Here is a 10,258-nt window from a genome sequence, read left to right on the forward strand (position 1 = left end):
ATCTTGTATCTTGTATCTTGCATCTTGCATCTTGTATCTTGTATCTTGCATCTTGTATCTTGTATCTTGCATCTTGTATCTTGTATCTTGTATCTTGCATCTTGCATCTTGCATCTTGTATCTTGTATCTTGCATCTTGTATCTTGTATCTTGTGGTCATTACTTCCAAAGAGTCCACCAGGGACTATACTGGAAGTATCCTACACCCACTAGGGACAATTTTAAACACTATCCTACACCCACTAGGGACACTTTTTTTTAACATTTACCAAGCCAAATAAACTCTTTATCTCTCTCTGCCTTCCCCCCCCCCTCTCCCTCGCTCTCCCGCTCTCTTCCCCCTTCCCTCCCCCTTCTCTTTCTCCCCCCTCTCCCTCTCTCTACCTCTCAGCCTCTCTCTCCCTCCTCCCCTTCCCTCCCCTTCTCTCTCTCTCTCTCTCTTCCCCCTCTCCCTCTCTCTACCTCTTGACCTCTCCCTCCACTCCCTCTCTCTATCCCTCTCTCTCTCCCTCCCTCTTTCCCTCTCTCTCTTCCCCCCCTCACCCCCTCTGCCTCCCACCTCTCCTCCCACCACCCTCTCTCCCTCTCCCTCTCTACCTCTCTCTCCCTTTCTCTCCCTCCCTCTCCCCACCTCTCTCTCTCTCTCTCTCCCCCCCCTGTCTCTCGGCCTCCACAGCCTTCTGTGGCAAAGAATTCCAAGAACGTCCCTTAATCCTGAGGCTGTGCCCTCTGGTCCTAGACTCTCCACTAGTGGAAACATCCTCTCCACATCCACTCTATCCAAGCCTTTCACTATTCTGAAAGATGCCAAGTGGTGGAGTAACTCAGCGGGTCAGGCAGCATCTCTGGGGAACATCTATATACTAAAACTCTTGTTTGTTTGTTTGTTTGTTTGTTTGTTCCTGAACTACAGCCAAAACGGTGCACGATAGCGCGACAATTCTAGGCCCATCTCACTCACCGTCGTCCCTTTGGTGCTAATGGAAGAAGCTTCATTGAAATCGGTGTTATATTTTTAAAGTTATTCAGATGCTAAAGTATAAATCTTCCTAGAGAGAGAGGGAGGGAGGGGGGATAAGGGGGGGTTGAGGGGGATGGAGTTGGGGGAAGGGGGGTGGGGGAGGAAGGGACGGGGTGGAGGAGGGTGGAAGGGGGGAGGGGAGAGGGGTTTGGGGGAGAGGAGGGTTGGGGGATGGGGAGGGGGAGAGGGCGGTAGGGGGGGAGGGGGGGAGAGGAGGGGAGGAGGAGAGGGTGCTGTACCAATGCAGGAGAGGTTTGGGCCCAACTGGTCCACTTGGTCAAGTGGATAGACAATAGACAATAGGCAATAGGTGCAGGAGGAGGTCATTCGGCCCTTCGAGCCAGCACTGCCATTCAATGTGATCATGGCTCATCATTCACAATCAGTACCCCGTTCCTGCCTTCTCCCCATACCCCCTGACTCCGCTATCCTTAAGAGCTCTATCTAGCTCTCTCTTGAATGCATTCAGAGAATTGGCCTCCACTGCCTTCTGAGGCAGAGAATTCCACAGATTCACAACTCTCTGACTGAAAAAGTTTTTCCTCATCTGAGTTCTAAATGGCCGACCCCTTATTCTTAAACTGTGGCCCCTTGGTTCTGGACTCCCCCAACATTGGGAACATGTTTCCTGCCTCTAACGTGTCCAACCCCTTAATAATCTTATACGTTTCGAAAAGATCTCCTCTCATCCTTCTAAATTCCAGTGTATACAAGCCTAGTCGCTCCAGTCTTTCAACATATGATAGTCCCGCCATTCCGGGAATTAACCTAGTAAACCTACGCTGCACGCCCTCAATAGCAAGAATATCCTTCCACAAATTGGGAGACCAAAACTGCACACAGTACTCCAGGTGCGGTCTCACTAGGGCCCTGTACAACTGCACACAGTACTCCAGGTGCGGTCTCACTAGGGCCCTGTACAACTACAGAAGGACCTCTTTGCTCCTATACTCAACTCCTCTTGTTATGAAGGTCAATATTCCATTGGCTTTCTTCACTGCCTGCTGTGCCTGCATGCCTCCTTTCAGTGACTGATGCACTAGGACACCCAGATCTCGTTGTACGTCCCCTGTTCCTAAATTGACACCATTCAGATAATACTCTGCCTTCCTATTCTTACCACCAAAGTGGATAACCTCACACTTATCCACATTAAACTGCATCTGCCATGCATCCGCCCACTCACACAACCTGTCCAAGTCACCCTGCAACCTCATAGCCACTTCCTCACAGTTCACACTGCCACCCAGCTTTGTGTCATCTGCAAATTTGCTAATGGTACTTTAAATCCCTTCATCCAAGTCATTACTGTATATTGTAAATAGCTGCGGTCCCAGCACCAAGCCTTGCGGTACCCCACTAGTTACTGCCTGCCATTCTGAAAGGGACCCATTGATCCCTACTCTTTGCTTTCTGTCTGTCAACCAATTTTCTATCCATGTCAGTACCCTACCTCCAATACCATGTGCTCTAATTTTGCCCACTAATCTCCTATGTGGGACCTTGTCGAAGGCTTTCTGAAAGTCAAGGTACACCACATCCACCGGCTCTCCTCTGTCAATTTTCCTAGTTACATCCTCAAAGAATTCCAGAAGATTAATCAAGCATGATTTCCCCTTCGTAAATCCATGCTGACTCGGAACGATCCTGTTACTGCGATCCAAATGCTCCTCAATTTCGTCTTTTATAATTGACTCCAGCATCTTCCCCACCACTGATGTCAGACTAACTGGTCTATAATTTCCCGTTTTCTCTCTCCCTCCTTTCTTGAAAAGGGGATGAAGGGAGAGGGGGATGGGGAGGGGAGAGAGGGTGGTGGGGGGTGGGGGGGGGGGGGGGGGAGAGGGGAGGGGGGGAGAGGAGAGGGGGAGGGGAGGAGGAGAGGGTGCTGTACCAATGCAGGAGAGGTTTTGGTCTAGTGGATAGATAATGTTTCAGGTCAGGACCCTAGTGTGCAGGGAGCGGATGAGAAAGTGGGATTAACATAGAACTAGTGTGAACAGGTGATCGATGGCCGGCACGGACTCGATGGGCCGAAGGGCCTATTTCCCACGCTGTATCTCTAAGCTAAACTAAACAACGCAGGTTAAAGTTTTTTTATTGATGCAGGCAAAACAGAAGAAGAGAAGAATAATAACTATATTGAATGACATAACTTTGATGAAGGCCAGTTTAGTTTATTGTCACGTGTACCGAGGTACAGTGAAAAGCTTTTGTCGCGCGCGATCCAGTCAGCGGAAAGACGACACACGATTACAATCGAGCCGTCCACAGTGTACAGATACTGGATCAAGGGATAACGTTCAGTGCGAGGTAAAGCCCGATCAAGGATAGTCCGAGGGTCACCGATGAGGTAGATAGTAGTTCAGGACTGCTCTCTGGTTGTGGTAGGATGGTTCAGGGCCTGTCTCCACTCTATGGCTGGTGTAGACGGGGCATGTTGGCCGGTGTGGGCACGTTGTCCGAAGGGCCTGTTTCCACTCTGTGTGACTCAATGACTGTAAATCGCGTTCAGTCGTTGGCCGTCACCGTTGGTTAGCGCTGGTAGTGTGCGTTGGTTATTCCGGTGTGCCTCGTATCCCGGACCAGTAGCTGGCTCTGTGTGATGTCTTCCACGTCGATGGAACTGATTACACTCACACTCTCGCTCTCCTTCAACCTTCTTTTCCTGTTCACACGAAAGAAAACAAAGGCACTTGGGACGGCAGGACTTTCACACGAAGAAAGACTGGATAGACTGGGCTTGTACTCGCTGGAATTTAGAAGACTGAGGGGGGGATCTTATAGAAACGTACAAAATCCTTAAGGGGTTGGACGGGCTAGATGCGGGAAGATTGTTCCCGATGTTGGGGGAGTCCAGAACAAGGGGTCACACAGTTTAAGGATAAGGGGGAAGTCTTTTAGGACCGAGATGAGAAAACATTCCTTCACACAGAGTGGTGAATCTGTGGAATTCTCTGCCACAGAAGGTAGTTGAGGCCAGTTCATTGGCTATATTTAAGAGGGAGTTAGATGTGGCCCTTGTGGCTAAAGGGATCAGGGGGTATGGAGAGAAGGCAGGTACGGGATACTGAGTTGGATGATCAGCCATGATCATATTGAATGGCGGTGGGTGCAGGCTCGAAGGGCTGAATGGCCGAATGGCCTATTCCTGCAACTATTTTCTATGTTTCTATGTTTGCAAGGGAAGGAACAACTTATAGGAGTAGGAACAAGTTCACACGAGGTATTGGAGTAGAATTAGGCCATTCGGCCCGTCGAGTCCACTCCGCCATTCAATTGTGCCCGATCTATCTCCCCCTCCTAATCCCATTCTCCTGCCTACTCCCCACAACCCCTGACACCCGCTCTAATCAAGGATTTGTCTATCTCTAAGATTAGCCCAAATGGCAACACAGCTAGGGTGAGGCTAGTGCCTCACAGGAGGAGGCCATTCGGCCCTTCGAGCCTGTACGCACCGCCATTCAATGTGATCGTGGCTGATCATTCTCAATCAGTACCCCGTTCCTGCCTTCTCCCCGTACCCCCTGACTCCGCTATCCTTAAGAGCTCTATCTAGCTCTCTCTTGAATGCATTCAGAGAATTGGCCTCCACTGCCTTCTGAGGCAGAGAATTCCACAGATCATGTTTCGGGTCAGGACCCTAGTGTGCAGGGAGCGGATGAGAAAGTGGGATTAACATAGAACTAGTGTGAACAGGTGATCGATGGCCGGCACGGACTCGGTGGGCCGAAGGGCCTATTTCCCACGCTGTATCTCTAAGCTAAACTAAACAACGCAGGTTAAAGTTTTTTTATTGATGCAGGCAAAACAGAAAGAGAGAAGAATAATAAATATATTGAATGACATAACTTTCATGAAGGCCAGTTTAGTTTATTGTCACGTGTACCGAGGTACAGTGAAAAGGCTTTCGTCGCGCGCGAACCAGTCGGCGGAAAGACGACACACGATTACAATCGAGCCGTCCACAGTGTACAGATACTGGATCAAGGGATAACGTTCAGTGCGAGGTAAAGCCCGATCAAGGATAGTCCGAGGGTCACCGATGAGGTAGATAGTAGTTCAGGACTGCTCTCTGGTTGTGGTAGGATGGTTCAGTGCCTGTCTCCACTCTATGGCTGGTGTAGACGGGGCATGTTGGCCGGTGTGGGCGCGCTGTCCGAAGGGCCTGTTTCCACTCTGTGTGACTCAATGACTGTAAATCGCGTTCAGTCGTTGGCCGTCACCGTTGGTTAGCGCTGGTAGTGTGCGTTGGTTATTCCGGTGTGCCTCGTATCCCGGACCAGTAGCTGGCTCTGTGTGATGTCTTCCACGTCGATGGAACTGATTACACTCACACTCTCGCTCTCCTTCAACCTTCTTTTCCTGTTCACACGAAAGAAAACAAAGGCACTTGGGACGGCGGGGACTTTCACACGAAGAAAGACTGGATAGACTCGGCTTGTACTCGCTGGAATTTAGAAGACTGAGGGGGGATCTTATAGAAACGTACAAAATCCTTAAGGGGTTGGACGGGCTGGATGCGGGAAGATTGTTCCCGATGTTGGGGAAGTCCAGAACAAGGGGCCACACAGATTAAGGATAAGGGGGAAGTCTTTTAGGACCGAGATGAGAAAACATTCCTTCACACAGAGAGTGGTGAATCTGTGGAATTCTCTGCCACAGAAGGTAGTTGAGGCCAGTTCATTGGCTATATTTAAGAGGGAGTTAGATGTGGCCCTTGTGGCTAAAGGGATCAGGGGGTATGGAGAGAAGGCAGGTACGGGATACTGAGTTGGATGATCAGCCATGATCATATTGAATGGCGGTGCGTACAGGCTCGAAGGGCCGAATGGCCTACTCCTGCACCTATTTTCTATGTTTCTATATTTCTATGTTTCTATGTTTCTATGTTTACAAGGGAAGGAACAAGTTATAGGAGCAGGAACAAGTTCACACGAGCTGTAGGAGTAGAATTAGGCCATTCGGCCCGTCAAGTCCGCTCCGCCATTCAATCGTGGCCGTTCTATCTCCCCCTCCTAATCCCATTCTCCTGCCTTCTCCCCACAACCCCTGACACCCGTTCTAATCAAGGATTTGTCTATCTCTAAGATTAGCCCAAATGGCAACACAGCTAGGGTGAGGCTAGGGCCTCACAGGAGGAGGCCATTCGGCCCTTCGAGCCTGTACGCACCGCCATTCAATGTGATCGTGGCTGATCATTCTCAATCAGTACCCCGTTCCTGCCCTCTCCCCGTACCCCCTGACTCCGCTATCCTTAAGAGCTCTATCCAGCTCTCTCTTGAATGCATTCAGAGAATTGGCCTCCACTGCCTTCTGAGGCAGAGAATTCCACAGATTCACAACTCTCTGACTGAAAAAGTTTTTCCTCATCTCAGTTCTAAATGGCCGACCCCTTATTCTTAAACTGTGTGTGGCCCCTGGTTCTGGACTCCCCCAACATTGGGAACACGACTGCCTTCTGAGGCAGAGAATTCCACAGATCATGTTTCGGGTCAGGACCCTAGTGTGCAGGGAGCGGATGAGAAAGTGGGATTAACATAGAACTAGTGTGAACAGGTGATCGATGGCCGGCACGGACTCGATGGGCCGAAGGGCCTACTTCCCACGCTGTATCTCTAAGCTAAACTAAACAACGCAGGTTAAAGTTTTTTTATTGATGCAGGCAAAACAGAAGAAGAGAAGAATAATAACTATATTGAATGACATAACTTTGATGAAGGCCAGTTTAGTTTATTGTCACGTGTACCGAGGTACAGTGAAAAGCTTTTGTCGCGCGCTAACCAGTCGGCGGAAAGACGACACACGATTACAATCGAGCCGTCCACAGTGTACAGATACTGGATCAAGGGATAACGTTCAGTGCGAGGTAAAGCCCGATCAAGGATAGCCCGAGGGTCACCGATGAGGTAGATAGTAGTTCAGGACAGCTCTCTGGTTGTGGTAGGATGGTTCAGTGCCTGTCTCCACTCTATGGCTGGTGTAGACGGGGCATGTTGGCCGGTGTGGGCACGTTGTCCGAAGGGCCTGTTTCCACTCTGTGTGACTCAATGACTGTAAATCGCGTTCAGTCGTTGGCCGTCACCGTTGGTTAGCGCTGGTAGTGTGCGTTGGTTATTCCGGTGTGCCTCGTATCCCGGACCAGTAGCTGGCTCTGGGTGATGTCTTCCACGTCGATGGAACTGATTTCACTCACACTCTCGCTCTCCTTCAACCTTCTTTTCCTGTTCACACGAAAGAAAACAAAGGCACTTGGGACGGCAGGACTTTCACACGAAGAAAGACTGGATAGACTCGGCTTGTACTCGCTGGAATTTAGAAGACTGAGGGGGGGATCTTATAGAAACGTACAAAATCCTTAAGGGGTTGGACGGGCTAGATGCGGGAAGATTGTTCCCGATGTTGGGGAAGTCCAGAACAAGGGGGTCACAGTTTAAGGATAAGGGGGAAGTCTTTTAGGACCGAGATGAGAATTATTTTTTTTCACACAGAGAGTGGTGAATCTGTGGAATTCTCTGCCACAGAAGGTAGTTGAGGCCAGTTCATTGGCTATATTTAAGAGGGAGTTAGATGTGGCCCTTGTGGCTAAAGGGATCAGGGGGTATGGAGAGAAGGCAGGTACGGGATACTGAGTTGGATGATCAGCCATGATCATATTGAATGGCGGTGCGTACAGGCTCGAAGGGCCGAATGGCCTACTCCTGCACCTATTTTCTATGTTTCTATATTTCTATGTTTCTATGTTTCTATGTTTGCAAGGGAAGGAACAAGTTATAGGTGTAGGAACAAGTTCACACGAGCTGTAGGAGTAGAATTAGGCCATTCGGCCCGTCAAGTCCACTCCGTGGCCGTTCTATCTCCCCCTCCTAATCCCATTCTCCTGCCTTCTCCCCACAACCCCTGACACCCGCTCTAATCAAGGATTTGTCTATCTCTAAGATTAGCCCAAATGGCAACACAGCTAGGGTGAGGCTAGGGCCTCACAGGAGGAGGCCATTCGGCCCTTCGAGTCTGTACGCACCGCCATTAAATGTGATCATGGCTGATCATTCTCAATCAGTACCCCGTTCCTGCCCTCTCCCTGTACCCCCTGACTCCACTATCCTTAAGAGCTCTATCCAGCTCTCTCTTGAATGCATCCAGAGAATTGGCCTCCACTGCCTTCTGAGGCAGAGAATTCCACAGATTCACAACTCTCTGACTGAAAAAGTTTTTCCTCGTCTCCGTTCTAAATGGCCGACCCCTTATTCTTAAACTGTGTGGCCCCTGGTTCTGGACTCCCCCAACATTGGGAACACGACTGCCTTCTGAGGCAGAGAATTCCACAGATCATGTTTCGGGTCAGGACCCTAGTGTGCAGGGAGCGGATGAGAAAGTGGGATTAACATAGAACTAGTGTGAACAGGTGATCGATGGTCGGCACGGACTCGATGGGCCGAAGGGCCTATTTCCCACGCTGTATCTCTAAGCTAAACTAAACAACGCAGGTTAAAGTTTTTTTATTGATGCAGGCAAAACAGAAAGAGAGAAGAATAATAAATATATTGAATGACATAACTTTGATGAAGGCCAGTTTAATTTATTGTCACGTGTACCGAGGTACAGTGAAAAGCTTTCGTCGCGCGCTAACCAGTCAGCGGAAAGACCGCACACGATTACAATCGAGCCGTCCACAGTGTACAGATACTGGATCAAGGGATAACGTTCAGTGCGAGGTAAAGCCCGATCAAGGATAGTCCGAGGGTCACCGATGAGGTAGATAGTAGTTCAGGACTGCTCTCTGGTTGTGGAAGGATGGTTCAGTGCCTGTCTCCACTCTATGGCTGGTGTAGACGGGGCATGTTGGCCGGTGTGGGCGCGTTGTCCGAAGGGCCTGTTTCCACTGTGTGTGACTCAAAGACTGTAAATCGCGTTCAGTCGTTGGCCGTCACCGTTGGTTAGCGCTGGTAGTGTGCGTTGGTTATTCCGGTGTGCCTCGTATCCCGGACCAGTAGCTGGCTCTGGGTGATGTCTTCCACGTCGATGGAACTGATTACACTCACACTCTCGCTCCCCTTCAACCTTCTTTTCCTGTTCACACGAAAGAAAACAAAGGCACTTGGGACGGCGGGACTTTCACACGAAGAAAGACTGGATAGACTCGGCTTGTACTCGCTGGAATTTAGAAGACTGAGGGGGGGATCTTTGGGATGTGGGAGGAAACCGGAGCACCCGGAGTGAACCCACGCGGGTCACGGGGAGAACGTGCAAACTCCGCACAGACGGCGCCCGTAGTCAGGATCGAGACCTGAGTCTCCGGCGCTGCATTCGCTGTAAGGCGGCAACTCTACCGCTGCGCCACCGTGCCGCCCCTAAGAGGTGGGGGGGAGGGAGGGAGGGAGGTGGGTGGACAAGGGGGGGGGGGGTTGAGGGGGAAAGGGGAGTGGGGGGTAGGGGGGAGGGGGAGGGGTGGGGAGGGAGGGGGAAGAGGGTAGGAGAGGTTTGGGCCCAACGATCGCCCACTTGGTCTAGTTGTCCATCAGGTTCACCCCTCATCCTGCGAAACTGTTTCACTAAACTAACCTAGACTAAAGTCAGCAGAAATGTTAAATTGACATATCGTTGTGGGAGCGAAATTCCTTTAAGTGTTACCTGCAGCACAAACAGTAGATGGTCATCCCTCCAATGAAGAGGAGAGGCCAAGGTCATCACAACTCCAATAGCGATGATGACCGTGATATCTAGGAAGAGAAGAGAAAGAAATTGGAGCAAACAACGAGAGATATTGGGGGACAGATGAAGGAAGGGCATTTAAGAAAGCAACGGGGATCAGGGATTGACCCGTGGAATTTAACAACGTGAAGGCAGCGCACGGTCAATGGCGAGAAGAGGCCGACTCGGAGTTTCGGTGCCGCGGAGAGAGTTTCAAACCGTCCAGACGCGGGGAGTTTCGATGCGCCCCTACGCGACGTGGAAACATAGAACGTAGACAGCAGGTGCAGGAGGAGGCCGTTCGGCCCTTCCAGCCCGTACGCACCGCCATTCATTGTGATCGCGGCTGACCGTCCCACAATCAGTAACCGTGCCTGCCTTCTCCCCGTACCCCTCGATTCCGCTAGCCCCTAGAGCTCTACCTAACTCAGAGGGGGTAGAGCTGCTGCCTCACAGCGCCAGAGACCCGGGTTCGATCCTGACCTCGGGCGCCGTCTGTGCGGAGTTTGCACGTTCTCCCCGTGACCCGCGTGGGTTCACTCCGGG

The sequence above is a fragment of the Rhinoraja longicauda genome, chromosome 34 (assembly GCF_053455715.1).
Source record: "Rhinoraja longicauda isolate Sanriku21f chromosome 34, sRhiLon1.1, whole genome shotgun sequence".
In the NCBI taxonomy this organism is placed as follows: Eukaryota; Metazoa; Chordata; class Chondrichthyes; order Rajiformes; family Arhynchobatidae; genus Rhinoraja; species Rhinoraja longicauda.